The 17,110-nt window shown below is 43.9% G+C and overlaps 1 pseudogene; it reads right to left on the reverse strand.

Moving 5' to 3' along the window:
• Nucleotides 1-567: 567 nt before the first annotated feature.
• LOC129527353 (putative HERC2-like protein 3) overlaps nucleotides 568-17,110 on the reverse strand; it is a 36,788-nt pseudogene continuing 20,245 nt past the window's right edge.

A 17,110-nucleotide genomic window follows, 5' to 3' on the forward strand; every position in this document is an offset into this window, starting at 1 on the left:
TTGAACCTAGGAGGCGGAGGTTGCAGTGAAACAAGATCACGCCACTGCACTCCAGCCTGGGTGACAGAGTGAGACTCTGTCTTACAAAGAAAAAAGTGATATATGTATACAGTGGAATATTATTCAGCCATTAAAAAGGATGACGTTCTGACACATGCTACAATACGGATGAAGCTTGAAGACATTATGCTAAACACAAAAGGATAAATCTTGCATGGTTCCATCTAGATGAGGTGTCTGGAGTGGTCATATTCATAGAGACCAAAGTTAGATTCAAGGTTACCAGGGTTGGGGCAAGGGGAAGTAGGGCAGTTAAATTGCTTAAAGGGTACAGAGTTTCTGATCGGAGTGGTGAAAAGTTTTGGTAAGAGACAGTTGTGATGGTTGTGCAACACTGTACTTAAGGTACTTAATACCCTGAATTATAAACTTAGAAAATGATTAAGTGGCTAATTTTAAGTTATATATATTTTGCCACAATGAAAAATATAATAAAATGTATATAAATTAAAAAACTCACTCTCCATCTAACCAATTCCACATGCCAAGCAACTAAACACTTACTAGTTTCTTGAGATTTTTTTAATGTTTCTTTATGGAAAAACAAGCAAACAAGCCTAATTATTCTAATTCTTCCCCAACACCCCATCCTGTTTTAAAAAGCCAGCCAGTCATCAGCGGGTAGGACCATCACTTCCATTTCACTCTACTCACTCTACAGAATTACCATATACATAGAACCTTAAAATAACAAATTCCAATACACTGTGGTCCACAATAAGTATTTCATTAATATTTGGTGGAAGAGAGAATATAAACATTCTGCCATACCTGGTTCATTTATTCTGCCAAATGTATGCCTGGTATTGTGTTTTCTGGTCTTGAAACACGTTTCACAAAAATCAAAGTCATCACAGTTTCTGCATTTGAATCTGGATCCATTGATAGGAAATATCTGACATCCATCACACCTACTTGTAAAATAGCAACTGAGGTAAGAAAGGTCATTTATTAAACTTAATTCAACAGAAAACCATTCGTCCCAAAGCAAATCTAGCAATCATAAAAATAACTCACGTAACCCCAGGATGAATACTGGGCACCAACACCATTTCTGATAGCAACCCAGTACAGTGAGACTGCTGGTGAAAGTTGTCAATGATATCTTTTCCATTGGCACTGAAAGCTAGGACAGAACAGAAATCACCTGATCCATCTTCCTCTTCACCAATAAAAACCTGAACTTAAAACTGCACCTAGCCATGTCATACTACATTGTAGTTATTTGTTTTTTACAGAGTCTATCTTTCAGAGATAGGTACTAAAATACTTATGGATGAAATAATACATGATGTCAGTGCCTGGTTTCAAAATAATCACAAGAAAGGAGCATGAATAATTTTGGCTGTGAAGTGACAATCGTTAAAGCCAGGTAATGAGCACATGGAGGTTCATTGTAAACTACATTCCTTATTTTTGCATTAGGTTTAAAATAGGACATTTTGGTTTTTAATTACACCAAGTCAACAATTCCATATAATACCTTTGGAATCTCAGGGAATAAAAACCACATTAATAACGTGAAGACTTCTTTTGTCCTTTGATAAGAGCAACGTGTCACTCAAAACAAAGAAACCAAATTCTTATTTCTAAAATTTGTCGTTTTGATTTGCAAATATTTTAACAATCTCTTAAGCAAAGAAAAATGTTAAAGTAAAATATTAAATAATCCATTTGTTCTTATGTAACATGAGAAGCTCTAGGAACCTCTCACCACTGGGGAACCACCACCAACTGTAGCCATTTTCTAAGTGATTTGATGAAAAGAGAGGCTTCCACAAGGTTCAAACAAACAAACAAACAATCTCTTTATGGCATCAAGAGTTTATAAAACTATACACATACTTATTTCTCATGCAACTGTTAAAACAGACATAGTATACCTTTCAAAGCGTGCCACGGATTTGATTTGGAATCTCAATAGTATCATATTAAATATAATCTGAGAATTGTTTCCAGTTCCTAATTCCCATCATTAGCACATTTCCATTTCTTAAATTCAGTCCTAAATTTTTATACAGCATGAAAAACAGAGCCAGGTGTGGTGGCTCACACCTGTAATTCCAACTCTTTGGGAGGCCGAGGTGGGCAGATCAATAGGTAAGGAGTTCGAGACCAGCCTGGCCAACATGGTGAAACCCCATCTCTACTAAAAATACAAAAATTAGCCAGGCACGGTGGTGGGCACCTGTAATCCCAGCTACTCTGGAGGCTGAGACCGGAGAATTGTTTAAACCCGGGGGCGGAGGTTGCAGTGAGCTGAGATGGCGCCACTGCACTCCAGCCTGGTCATGGGAGGAGAAAGAAAAAGCAGTCCTGACAGTCAGGAGCTGGCCTGTTAATGTCAATGTTAGGCCATTTCACAGAACAACTGACAGGACAAGTTTACAGAACACGAACAATCAGATAAGGCCACTCTGTGACTGATGAATCAGGGTACAACCAAAACCCCTCCTTAACCACGTGTGATTAAAGTCAAGTCTAATCCAAACCACAAACAACCACAGAGTCCCCTATCCTGGTGATATGAATGACTGCTTCCTTACCAATCATGACGTTAGCATGGCTCCATTCTTTCTGCCTGCTAGGTAAATTTATTAAGACATCCTGTCTTAGAATTACCCCTGCTTTCTCAACCCCTCCCGCAAATACCCAACATAAACTTCCTTAGTCCTCGCGCACTGCCTCTGATGGAGACACCCATTCCCCAAGGTGTGTGTTCTCCTGCACTGCAATGAGTTAATATTAATAAATCTGATTGTTTCACTGCAGGTAAGTTCCTCTGTGGCCTTTGGTAGAAGGCACTGATGAGCAAAGGAACATGCTATCTCTTTCTTCACGCTTGTTTTCTTTTCTGTGTGCTTGAACAAAAAGAAATACTATGTACACATGCATTAATGAAAAGTTAACATCAGGAATTTTATTACTCATATAATATTACCTTTCACAACCCCCACACTCTGATGAGTCACAGCCCCCATTTGTATTTTGATGTGGTGACAGAGGCTTTGACCCGCACTTTATCACCAATCTTGATGTGAGAAGAAGAATTGGGTGGAGGATAGCCTACAGATTTCAATAACAAATCATTATAATCAGTATTCATTTATGGGAATTCTGTCTCTAAGAAAAAGCAAAAGTACTAAACAAAGAATGTGCTCACCTGTAAGTTCCACATGAATGTACCTAACCCAGTAGGTGCCCCCTTTATGCTGCCAGTCACACTGCACATTGAGATCATGCAATCCATCTCTGTCCAGCTTGATGACTTTGCCAACATCACCTTCGCACATTTCTTCGCACGCAGGTCCAGGTCCACTTGTCCTGCGGAAGGAAAGACTCAGTGAGAAGGGCATGCCCTGCTCAGACTCCCTCCTTGCCAGCAGCAAGCCTCCACCACATGGCGATGAATAACACTCTGCCCTTCAGGAATCTGCCGACTACACACACTGTCCGTGACGAAGGGCTCACCTTTCCCAGTGTTACACTCGGTTCTTCTGGGTAAGCACCTTCTGCCTCCTGGGTCTTCCTTCCCTGCTCTCCAAGCACCTAACTTGATAGGACACAGGATTCAATGTGTTTAACACAGTTAGAACCATGTTAGCTATTACTAATATGATCAAATGTTCCCCAAGTTGCTGAAGTTTCAGCCGCTTTCACTCTTCTTCTAAGACTCCTCTGAGAGAATCTGTCAGCCCCACTAGCTCTTTAATTGATGAAGATTGCAGCAATGCCCAAGGCTTATCTGATAGCAGAGGCCGCAGAAGCAGCACAGAGAGCATGGGGTGGGAAGGAAGGAGGGCCGCAGGTGTCGCATGGGCACTGGCTGGACTAACTAGCAGACAGGTTCATTCACCACGATGGGAAACGGCAGCTACTAGAGAAAGCCAGCTGAATTTCGGACATGTTGTGATTTGCATGCACTGCACCTCCAACCAGAGATGTGAATGGGAGAGCCAGAGTTGAAAGTGCTTACATCATAAATGCTGAAGCAGCAATCATAGGTCTGTGGGAGCAAGAGGGGAGAAAACGTAGGTCTGTGGAAGCAAGAGGAGAGAAAACTCAAGAAGAGTGGGCAGAATACGCCATAGTTATGGGTGAAGCCACATGGACTTCCAGGACATAAAGAACGAGCAGAGAGAAGAGCTCCCTAGAAACATGGAAAGAAACTCAGAAGAGCTGCATTCTAGACCCAAAGGAAGGCAAAGCCAAGCAAGGCTACAGTCTCAGCCACCCTGAATGCCACAGGCAAGCCACGTGCTTCCGGGACAGAGGCCCCTGGATTCAGCAGGGAACAGACCGTGAGCCATGGTCCAACAGGGTGACTGGGCCACAAGGCCCTGGGATGTAGGGGAGGAGGGAAGAGGTGAACACAGACTTCTCTTCTGGGATAAAGGGTGACACTGAGAAGAGGGTGTGAGCCATGGGGTTCTTCAAGTGTGGCTCTGAACATGGCGACAAAGGCTGACTCGAAAACACTCGTTACCATGAATACAGGGTTATATTCCCTACTGCAACTCAACAAATGGTGAGCCCACGTGAACCCCAGGACTTTAGCACATCCATGAACTCACTCATAAAAGAACACTGTACAAACAACACAAGTTTAAGACGGCAGCTATTTCATCAAGAAGCACCATGTACTGACCTGCAAAGGCCTGTTTAGTTGATTTATTTATTTTGTGCTTTTCTAACTTGCTTCCAGCGAGGTTCACCAACTGAGCCCAGACAGACAGCATGGGCTCTGTGAAGGGCAGGTTGTTCACATTAAAGGCCACGGCAGGGAGCTGGAGAGGACACAGAAGCTGTCAGCGTGTGGCCAATATGACTAACAAATGAAACTTTCTGAAAGTCATCAAAACCATGGGCTTAATCCTGAAATGCCACACATACCCCTAAGCCTTTTTATAGCTGAAAATAATCATTTTTTAAAATGACATTAAAGGCAAGATAGAGACTTACACATATAATAAGTATAATCTATGTTAATTTGTCTTTACAAACCTGTCAACAATAATTACATCAGTGTGGTGGTTACTATCTTCTCAGGTATTTTCTATATACGTCAAGTTTTCCACAACATGTACATATTTCTATAATAATAAAAAAGAGTACTTTACAGAAAATATAGTCAGTCCGGGCAAGGTGGCTCACAACTGTAATCCCAGCACTTTGGGAGGCCGAGGCGGGTGGATCACCTGAGGTCAGGAGTTTGAGACCAGCCCGGCCAACATAGTGAAACCCCATCTCTACTAAAAATACAAAATTAGCCAGGCGTGGTGGCACACACCGTAATCCCAGCTACTCAGGAGGCTGAGGCAGGAGAATCGCTTGAACCCGGGAGGCAAAGGTTGCAGAGGGCCGACAAGATCGTGCAATTGCACTCCAGCCTGGGTGACAAGAGCAAGATTCCATCTCAAAAAAAAAGGAAAAGAATATATAGTAAGATTGCACTTGGGCTACATGAAAATAATGTAAATGACTCCTTCTCCCTGTGCATCCTTGATTCATAGGTTAAGATGACAGTAGCTGCTACATTAAGTCACGTCACTCAAAACAACTGAGCATTTTCTACATGAAGAAAGGCTGTTTATTTAAATGTGTTTAAACATGTTTAAGTTTTTTTAAGGGGGGAGGAGCCAAGATGGCCGAATAGGAACAGCTCCGGTCTACAGCTCCCAGCGTGAGCGACGCAGAAGATGGGTGATTTCTGCATTTCCATCTGAGGTACCGGGTTCATCTCACTAGGGAGTGCCAGACAGTGGGCGCAGGTCAGTGGGTGCGCGCACCGTGTGCGAGCCGAAGCAGGGCGAGGCATTGACTCACTCGGGAAGTGCAAGGGGTCAGAGAGTTCCCTTTCCTAGTCAAAGAAAGGGGTGACGGACCGCACCCGGAAAATCAGGCCACTCCCACCCCAATACTGCGCTTTTCCGACAGGCTTAAAAAACGGCACACCACAAGATTATATCCCGCACCTGGCTCGGAGGGTCCTATGACCACAGAGTCTCATTGATTGCTAGCACAGCAGTCTGAGATCAAACTGCAAGGCAGCAGCGAGGCTGCGGGAGGGGCGCCCACCATTGCCCAGGCTTGCTTAGGTAAACAAAGCAGCCAGAAAGCTCCAACTGGGTGGAGCCCACCACAGCTCAAGGAGGCCTGCCTGCCTCTGTAGGCTCCACCTCTGGGGGCAGGGCACAGACAAACAAAAAGACAGCAGTAACCTCTGCAGACTTAAATGTCCCTGTCTGACAGTTTTGAAGAGAGCAGTGGTTCTCCCAGCATGCAGCTGGAGATCTGAGAAGGGGCAGACTGCCTCCTCAAGTGGGTGCCTGACCCCTGACCCCCGAGCAGCCTAACTGGGAGGCACCCCCAAACAGGGGCACACTGACACCTCACATGGCAGGGTACTCCAACAGACCTGCAGCTGAGGGTCCTGTCTGTTAGAAGGAAAACTAACAAACAGAAAGGACATCCACACCAAATCACATCTGTACATCACCATCATCAAAGACCAAAAGTAGATAAAACCACAAAGATGGGGAAAAAACAGAACAGAAAAACTGGAAACTCTAAAAAGCAGAGCGCCTCTCCTCCTCCAAAGGAATGCAGTTCCTCACCAGCAACGGAACAAAGCTGGACGGAGAATGACTTTGACGAGTTGAGAGAAGAAGGCATCAGACCATCAAATTACTCTGAGCTACGGGAGGACATTCAAACCAAAGGCAAAGAAGTTGAAAACTTTGAAAAAAATTTAGAAGAATGTATAACTAGGATAACCAATACAGAGAAGTGCTTAAAGGAGCTGATGGAGCTGAAAACCAAGGCTCGAGAACTATGTGAAGAATGCAGAAGCCTCAGGAGCCGATGCGATCAACTGGAAGAAAGGGTATCAGCGATGAAAGATGAAATGAATGAAATGAAGCGAGAAGGGAAGTTTAGAGAAAAAAGAATAAAAAGAAATGAGCAAAGCCTCCAAGAAATATGGGACTATGTGAAAAGACCAAATCTACATCTGATTGGTGTACCTGAAAGTGATGGGGAGAATGGAACCAAGTTGGAAAACACTCTGCAGGATATTATCCAGGAGAACTTCCCCAATCTAGCAAGGCCGGCCAACGTTCAGATTCAGGAAATACAGAGAACGCCACAAAGATACTCCTCCAGAAGAGCAACTCCAAGACACATAATTGTCAGAGTCACCAAAGTTGAAATGAAGGAAAAAACGTTAAGGGCAGCCAGAGAGAAAGGTCAGATTACCCTCAAAGGGAAGCCCATCAGACTAACAACGGATCTCTCAGCAGAAACCCTACCAGCCAGAAGAGAGCGGGGGCCAATATTCAACGTTCTTAAAGAAAAGAATTTTCAACCCAGAATTTCATATCCAGCCAAACTAAGCTTCATAAGTGAAGGAGAAATAAAATACTTTACAGACAAGCAAATGCTGAGATTTTGTCACCACCCGGCCTGCCCTACAAGAGCTCCTGAAGGAAGTGCTAAACATGGAAAGGAACAACCAGTAGCAGCCACTGCAAAATCATGCCAAAATGTAAAGACCATCGAGACTAGGAAGAAACTGCATCAACTAACGAGCAAAATAACCAGCTAACACCATAATGACAGGATCAAATTCACACATAACAATATTAACTTTAAATGTAAATGGACTAAATGCTCCAATTAAAAGACACAGACTGGCAAATTGGATAAAGAGTCAAGACCCATCACTCTGCCGTATTCAGGAAACCCATCTCACGTGCAGAGACACACATAGGCTCAAAATAAAAGGATGGAGGAAGATCTACCAAGCAAATGGAAAACAAAAAAAGGCAGGGGTTGCAATCCTAGTCTCTGATAAAACAGACTTTAAACAAACAAAGATCAAAAGAGACAAAGAAGGCCATTACATAGTGGTAAAGGGATCAATTCAACAAGAAGAGCTAACTATCCTAAACATATATGCACCCAACACAGGAGCACCCAGATTCATAAAGCAAGTCCTGAGTGACCTACAAAGAGACTTAGACTCCCACACATTAATATTGGGAGACTTTAACACCCCACTGTCAACATTAGACAGATCAACGAGACAGAAAGTCAACAAGGATACCCAGGAATTGAACTCAGTTCTGCACCAAGCAGACCTAATAGACATCTACAGAACTCTCCACCCCAAATCAACAGAATATACATTGTTTTCAGCACCACACCACACGTATTCCAAAATTGACCACATACTTGGAAGGAAAGCTCTCCTCAGCAAATGTAAAAGAACAGAAATCATAGCAAACTATCTCTCAGACCACAGTGCAATCAAACTAGAACTCAGGATTAAGAATATCACTCAAAACCGCTCAACTACATGGAAACTGAATAACCTACTCCTGAATGACTACTGGGTACATAACGAAATGAAGGCAGAAATAAAGATGTTCTTTGAAACCAATGAGAACAAAGACACAACATACCAGAATCTCTGGGACGCATTCAAAGCAGTGTGTAGAGGGAAATTTATAGCACTAAATGCCCACAAGAGAAAGCAGGAAAGATCCAAAATTGACACCCTAACATCACAATTAAATGAACTAGAAAAGCAAGAGCAAACACATTCAAAAGCTAGCAGAAGGCAAGAAATAACTAAAATCAGAGCAGAACTGAAGGATATAGAGACACAAAACACCCTTCAAAAAATTAATGAATCCAGGAGCTGGTTTTTTGAAAAGATCAACAAAATAGATAGACTGCTAGCAAGACTAATAAAGAAGAAAAGAGAGAAGAATCAAATAGATGCAATAAAAAATGATAAAGGGGATATCACCACCGATCCCACAGAAATACAAACTACCATCAGAGAATACTACAAACACCTCTACGCAAATAAACTAGAAAATCTAGAAGAAATGGATAAATTCTCGACACATACACTCTCCCAAGACTAAACCAGGAAGAAGTTGAATCTCTGAATAGACCAATAACAGGATCTGAAATTTTGGCAATAATCAATAGCTTACCAACCAAAAAGAGTCCAGGACCAGACGGATTCTACCAGACGTTCAAGGAGGAACTGGTACCATTCCTCCTGAAACTATTCCAATCAATAGAAAAAGAGGGAATCCTCCCTAACTCATTTTATGAGGCCAGCATCATTCTAATACCAAAGCCGGGCAGTGACACAACCAAAGAAGAGAATTTTAGACCAATATCCTTCATGAACACTGATGCAAAAATCCTTAATAAAATACTGGCAAAACGAATCCAGCAGCACATCAAAAAGCTTATCCACCATGATCAAGTGGGCTTCATCCCTGGGATGCAAGGCTGGTTCAATATACGCAAATCAATAAATGTAATCCAGCATATAAACAGAGCCAAAGACAAATACCACATGATTATTTCAATAGATGCAGAAAAGGCCTTTGACAAAATTCAGCAACCTTTCATGCTAAAAACTCTCAATAAATTAGGTATTGATGGGACGTATTTCAAAATAATAAGAGCTATCTATGACAAACCCACAGCCAATATCACACTGAATGGGCAAAAACTGGAAGCATTCTCTTTGAAACCTGGCACAAGACAAGGATACCCTCTCTCACCACTCCTATTCAACATAGTGTTGGAAGTTCTGGCCAGGGCAATTAGGCAGGAGAAGGAAATAAAGGGTATTCAATTAGGAAAAGAGGAAGTCAAATTGTCCCTGTTTGCAGATGACATGATTGTATATCTAGAAAACCCCATTTTCTCAGCCCAAAATCTCCTTAAGCTGGTAAGCAACTTCAGCAAAGTCTCAGGATACAAAATCAATGTACAAAAATCGCAAGCATTCTTATACACCAACAACAGACAAACAGAGAGCCAAATCATGAGTGAACTCCCACTCACAATCGCTTCTAAGAGAATAAAATACCTAGGAATCCAACTTACAAGGGATGTGAAGGACCTCTTCAAGGAGAACTACAAACCACTGCTCAAGGAAATAAAAGAGGATACAAACAAATGGAAGAACATTCCATGCTCATGGGTAGGAAGAATCAATATCATGAAAATTGCCATACTGCCCAAGGTAATTTACAGATTCAATGCCATCCCCATCAAGCTACCAATGCCTTTCTTCACAGAATTGGGAAAAACTACTTTAAAGTTCATATGGAACCAAAAAAGAGCCCGCATCACCAAGTCAATCCTAAGCCAAAAGAACAAAGCTGGAGGCATCACACTACCTGACTTCAAACTATACTACAAGGCTACAGTAACCAAAACAGCATGGTACTGGTACCAAAACAGAGATATAGATCAATGGAACAGAACAGAGCCCTCAGAAATAATGCTGCATATCTACAACTATCTGATCTTTGACAAACCTGAGAAAAACAAGCAACGGGGAAAGGATTCCCTATTTAATAGATGGTGGTGGGAAAATTGGCTAGCCATATGTAGAAAGCTGAAACTGAATCCCTTCCTTACACCTTATACAAAAATCAATTCAAGATGGATTAAAGACTTAAATGTTAGACCTAAAACCATAAAAACCCTAGAAGAAAACCTAGGCATTACCATACAGGACATAGGCATGGGCAAGGACTTCATGTCTAAAACACCAAAAGCAATGGCAACAAAAGACAAAATTGACAAATGGGATCTAATTAAACTAAAGAGCTTCTGCACAGCAAAAGAAACTACCATCAGAGTGAACAGGAAACCTACAAAATGGGAGAAAATTTTCACAACCTACTCATCTGACAAAGGGCTAATATCCAGAATCTACAATGAACTCAAACAAATTTACAAGAAAAAAACAACCCCATCAAAAAGTGGGCGAAGGACATGAACAGACACTTCTCAAAAGAAGACATTTATGCAGCCAAAACACACATGAAAAAATGCTCATCATCACTGGCCATCAGAGAAATGCAAATCAAAACCACAATGAGATACCATCTCACACCAGTTAGAATGGCAATCATTAAAAAGTCAGGAAACAACAGGTGCTGGAGAGGATGTGGAGAAATAGCAACATTTTTACACTGTTGGTGGGACTGTAAACTAGTTCAACCATTGTGGAAGTCAGTGTGGCGATTCCTCAGGGATCTAGAACTAGAAATACCATTTGACCCAGCCATCCCATTACTGGGTATATACCCAAAGGACTATAAATCATGCTGCTATAAAGACACATGCACACGTATGTTTATTGCGGCACTATTCACAATAGCAAAGACTTGGAACCAACCCAAATGTCCAACAATGATAGACTGGATTAAGAAAATGTGGCACATACACACCATGGAATACTATGCAGCCATAAAAAATGATGAGTTCATGTCCTTTGTAGGGACATGGATGAAATTGGAAATCATCATTCTCAGTAAACTATCGCAAGAACAAAAAACCAAACGCCGCATATTCTCACTCATAGGTGGGAATTGAACAATGAGATCACATGGACACAGGAAGGGGAACGTCACACTCTGGGGACTGTTGTGGGGTGGGGGGCGTGGGGAGGGATAGCACTGGGAGATATACCTAATGCTAGATGACAAGTTAGTGGGTGCAGCGCACCAGCATGACACATGTATACATATGTAACTAACCTGCACAATGTGCACATGTACCCTAAAACTTAAAGTATAATAATAAAAGAAAAAAAAAACTTAAAAAAAAAGTTTTTTAAAAACTGGAGTTGTTCAATAAAAAGTAAACTTCATAAATTCACATTTTAAAATAATTAGAACTACCTCATAGACGCATGGTACCTTCTAGGTTGCTAAAGCCCTCTTCGTGTCTCTGAGGCTGAAAACCACAGGAACCACTGCTTTAGGTGCCCTGTGAGACAGGCCCTGCTCACCACAGAAGCGCAAGCTCACACAGCTTCCTGGAAGGCAAACTTGAAGTACCAGAATCGAGTTCTTTCAAGTGCTAATGTTGGTGCTGGGTCCTAGTGTAAAGCCAATTTCCCTTATCATACAGTAACTGAGCACAAGTTCACCTACTGGTTTCAGCTAATTCAATGGGCAAATGTGACACGTCCGCATGTCAGAGAACTGCACGGTGATTTTGCCCTTCGGGGTGATGCCAGTCACGGTGCCTTCTCCAAACTCATCATGCACAATTTGGCCGCCCAGGCACAGGCGACCATCGATGCCTCCAATCACAGCCAGGACCGCCATGAGGCCCCCCACTTCAGGGTTCTCGGAGTCGGGGAAGTAGTCCTCTAACTGGGCCTAGTGCAGACCAAACAGTGAGCTCGACCAGGGACACTCACGGAGCTGCCCAATCCCTACAAGTTTACTGTTCAACTAAATTAATTCTGAGAACACAAACTCACCCCTTCAGAAGGCCTTCCCGCAAAGCTGTGGGTGATGGAGCGGAGCTGGGAGTTGATGTACTTGTTGATGAGCCCATTCCACTGAGTCAGGGAGTGCAGTGTGCACAGCAGTGCCACCACCTCCTCCACCAATGTGCTGCTATGGGTGGCAGTCAGCGAGGCCTGTGGGTGCACCCTGCGCCACCTCGGCATGGACTCTGAGGAGGAAACAAGGGGAGAAGCTGCTGCACTGCTCTTCACCAGGACACAGGGAAGGGAGACGGCAACCGACCTCTGAGTGATGGCACTGTGCCGCAATTCACCAGGGCACAGGGAAGGGAGACAGCCACCCACCTCTGAGTGATGGCACTGTGCCGCTCTTCACCAGGGCATGGGGAAGGGAGACGGCCACCCACCTCTGAGTGACGGCACTGTGCCACTCTTCACCAGGGCACAGGGAAGAGAGACGGCCACCCACCTCTGAGTAACGGCACGTCAGAGGAGCAGGTAGTGAGCAAGCTCCCCAAGAAGCCAAACAGCTTCTCCACCAGGCATTTCATGTCCCTCACCCTTTCGGTCTTGTCCCATGACGGAAGGACTGCTTGCAACAAATGCACAGCTAAGATCTGATAAGAGAAAATTTAAACCGACAAGCATTAAAAATCTGATTAAGAAACTACAGATTGTTATTTTTTTTCTTTTTTTCTTTTTTTTTTTGAGACAGAGTCTCGCACTGTCGCCCGGGCTGGAGTGCAGTGGCACGGTCTCGGCTCACTACAACCTCCACCTCCCAGGTTCAAGCGATTCTCCTTGCCTTAGCTTTCTGAGTAGCTGGGATTACAGGCACCCACCACCAAGCCCGGCTCATTTTCCTTGGATTTTTAGTAGAGACAGGATTTCACTATGTTGGCCAGGCTGGTCTCAAACTCCTGACCTCGTGATCCACCTGCCTCGGCCTCCCAAAATGCTGGGATTACAGGCATGAGCCACTGCGCCCAGCCTCTCTTTATTTTCTGTTCTCATAATGCAAATAATCATGTGAAAATTTTGAGAATCGTTATTTTACAGCCAGGTAATTACACTCAAGTTGATTAGTGATTAGGATTGTCAGGGACTTTAGAAAAAAGCAACATTACAGATGCATGTGTTTAATTAAAAAAGAATTATTTTTAGTTTAATTCTTAAGACAATTATGCTACAAATTCTGTGAAGCAGATGATCGAGTAGTTGCAGGATTTACCACTTAAAAGCAGGTAAACTAAAGGTTAGCAACTTACCAATTATCAAGGACCACTGCCCCTTGCCTCCAGAAAATCTACACTGTTACTTCTAGACCCTTTCTGCACTCCTTACTGAATAAAGGCCCCTGACTCTAAGGGCAGGGAACTTCAGTACATGGATGCCTCTCTCAGGGAACTGGTTTTGCCTGGCAGCACATTACCTGCCTCTGCAGCGAGGCGGCGGTGAAGGGTGCGTGCCCTTCCATGACCTTCATGAGCAGCGTGATCCACTGCGGGGAGCTGAGGGCGCCGCACACCTGCGGCGTGAGAGCGATGCTCCGCAAAAACCCCAGCATGCACCAGCTCCGGTGTTGCTCCCTGTACACCAGCCTGTTTGGAGAAGCTGCGGGAGGGAAAATAGACATGCTTGGTAACAAGTCCCTAAAGACAAATCCCTAAAGATAAATCCTTATTTTTTTATCAACTTATTTTATTTTCTACAATAAGCTCCTTTAAAATATATTGCAGTTTGTACATTAATTCAAACTAATTCAAAGTGAGAAGTGCAAGAAGGCTTTTAAGGTAGTTCAAGAAACATCTCTGCATTTTTTTCTTTTCTTTCTTTTTTTTTTTTTTAGAGATGGGCCCTGCCCTCACTATGTTGCCCGGGCTGGTCTAAAACTCCTTCAAGTGATTCTCCTGCCTTGCCCTGCCGAATAGCTGAGACTACAGGTATTTTTAAAACCTTCTAAGTATGTGTAGTAAAAGTAGTTAGGGAATTTTAGCTATGTATTGTTTCTAGGCAATAAGAAAATGATCTATAATTCAAATAGCAGTAATTTGCAACAGTGTATCTACTATATTTTTAATTTCGTGTTGTAAATATCTCCACAATCTTGCTTGTATTTAATCTGCACCACTTAAATACTTTTTTTGCATTTTTAGTAGAGACAGTTTCCAATCTAAGTTTAATACATCTGCATTAACAAAATTGAGTTTTTCACTAGGTTTACACCATTGGATTCTGGCACCAGTGGGCCCACCTCTGCTCCGCCTGGCTCCAGGACTCCACTACTCCCTGAATGGAGGCTGAGGCTTGGAGGCTGGGCCCCCCTAAGGGACCCCGCCCACAGCCCCACAGGACCTGCTTTCGCCTCCCGCCTCCCACCTCCCCCCCGCCCTCCTCCCCCGCCCTCCTCCCCCGCCCTCAGCTATCCAAGCTTTTGAGGACACCTGCCTTCCTTCAGCACACTCACATGCGCTCACACACACACATTCTCACACCCTCACATGCATCCTCACACTCACACCCATACTAAGTTATTCAGACACACTCATGGGCACTCACACACCCACCCTCACACAGGTGCACTCACACCACTGTCACAATCACTAACACACACACAATCCCAGTCACACGTATGCACACACAACCTAAGATGCAATCTGACACACACTCCTATGCACTCTCACATACATTTACCCCTCCCAATGCATAAAAAAACATATGCACTCACACTCAACACTAGTCACAACCGATTCCTCACCCACTCACACCTTTACCCACTTTCTCACTTTACACTCACACCTACACCCACTTTCTCACTTTACACTCACACCTACTGTTACCTCCCACTGACACAAGCAAAATGCTCACATTCGCTCACACGCCTTCACAATAACGTCACTCGTGCTCACACTGATACAAGGCACTCATGCACATTTACACAAATGCTCACAATCGCACACTTACACTTGTGCTGCCACCCATACTTCCTCACACTCAAGCCTCACTGACTTACACTTCATCTCATTGGCACACCCAGTAATCCCCTCACACTCACACTCATGCCTCCCTCGTGCTCACCCTCACACACACACTGGCTCAATGCACTGACGCTTTCACTCCCACTTCACCTGACTGTAGTCACCTGCCCACTCACATGCTGTCACGGACATACACACCACTCACATAAATGCATGCATACATACACCCACACAACCACATGCTACAAACACACTGTCACACTTGCAACACAAACGCTCAGCCACTTGCCCATCGACCGCTAACACACTCTCACCAATATGTGCGGATGCTCCAGCACACCACTAATACACGCATGTTCTCACACACACTGGAGCACACCCACATACCCACCCACACTCACATGTGCTCACTCTCAGTCGCATGCACACTCACCCCACTCCCTCAGCTCACATTTCTCATACTTATTCTCCACACACACAAACACTTTATGGATTAAACTGTGCCTGTCCCCCAACTTCACATACATTCAGAACTCAGAATATGATCTTATTTAATGAGGTCTCTGTAGGTAAGAATTTAGGTGACATCATGTTGGATTAGAGTCAAAGAAGCTCAATGAAAGAGTCCTTTCAGAGACAGAAAAAGACATGCAGAACACAGGGGCAGGGGCCATGTGAAGACGCAGGCAGAGACTGGCACAATGGGTCCCCACACCAGGGAAGCCTGGAGCTCCCAGAAGCTGGATAAGGTAAGGAAGGACCTTCCCCTAGAGCCTGTGGAGGGAGCATGGCCCTGCCCGCACCTGGATTTGGGACTTCTGGTCTCCAGAACTCTGAGAGAACAAATTTGTTGTTTGAAGCCAGTGTTATGGGTTGAATTCAGAATTGCAAAATTCGTATGTTGAAGCCCTAACCCCTACCATACCTCGGCAGGTGACCTTGTTTGGAAATAGGGCCGCTGCAGATGTAATCAGTTTGATGAGGTTGAATGATGTCCTTATGAAAAGGGGAGATTTGGAGGTGACTCACACACAGGGAGAATGCCATGTGAAGATGATGGCAGAGATCAGGGTGACCCCTCTACAAGCCGAGGAACGCTAAAGAGGCCAGCAAACTCCAGAAGCTGGGGCAGAGCCCTGAAGCAGCTTCTCCCTCACAGCCCCAGAAGGAACCACCCTTGATCTCAGTCTTCCAACCACCAGAATCATGAGAATTTCTACTGCGTAAGCCCCCAAGTTTGTAGTACTTTGTTACAGCAGCCACAGGAAATGAATCCACACACATCCATACCCACCCACATGCGCACCCGGACACGACAAGTGTGCAGCCCCCAGCGCTGACTCCCTGGGCCCTCAATCTCTCATTCCATGTGTGTCTTGTCCGTCGTTCCGCTTTCCACTAATATTTGCAGCAGTCCGCATAAAGTCTTGGTGGCTTCGCTCTGCATGATCTCAGCATGAACTCTGGCAGGCAGACAAAGAGTCTGCAGTAAGTTAATAGTGCTGGTAAACATCATTGTAGTGGGGTGAATGTTCCTTTCAGTTTGTTCAGCTTCTAAAAAAAAATAATCAAAATAACAAATTATATTGGCAGCCCCAGCCTCTTGGATGGTCTTACCAAGCCCAGCCATGTGAAGCTTCGCATGTCTTTTAGGAACAGCTAAGAAATGTCATGAAACCTCCTCCCACAACCTGGATCTCCACAGATAGGATCTAGCTTTCTTGGTCCACCCCTAAATTCTCACCTCTGCTTCCCTAGAAGC

The sequence above is a fragment of the Gorilla gorilla genome, chromosome 18, assembly GCF_029281585.2.
Source record: "Gorilla gorilla gorilla isolate KB3781 chromosome 18, NHGRI_mGorGor1-v2.1_pri, whole genome shotgun sequence".
Taxonomy (NCBI): Eukaryota; Metazoa; Chordata; class Mammalia; order Primates; family Hominidae; genus Gorilla; species Gorilla gorilla.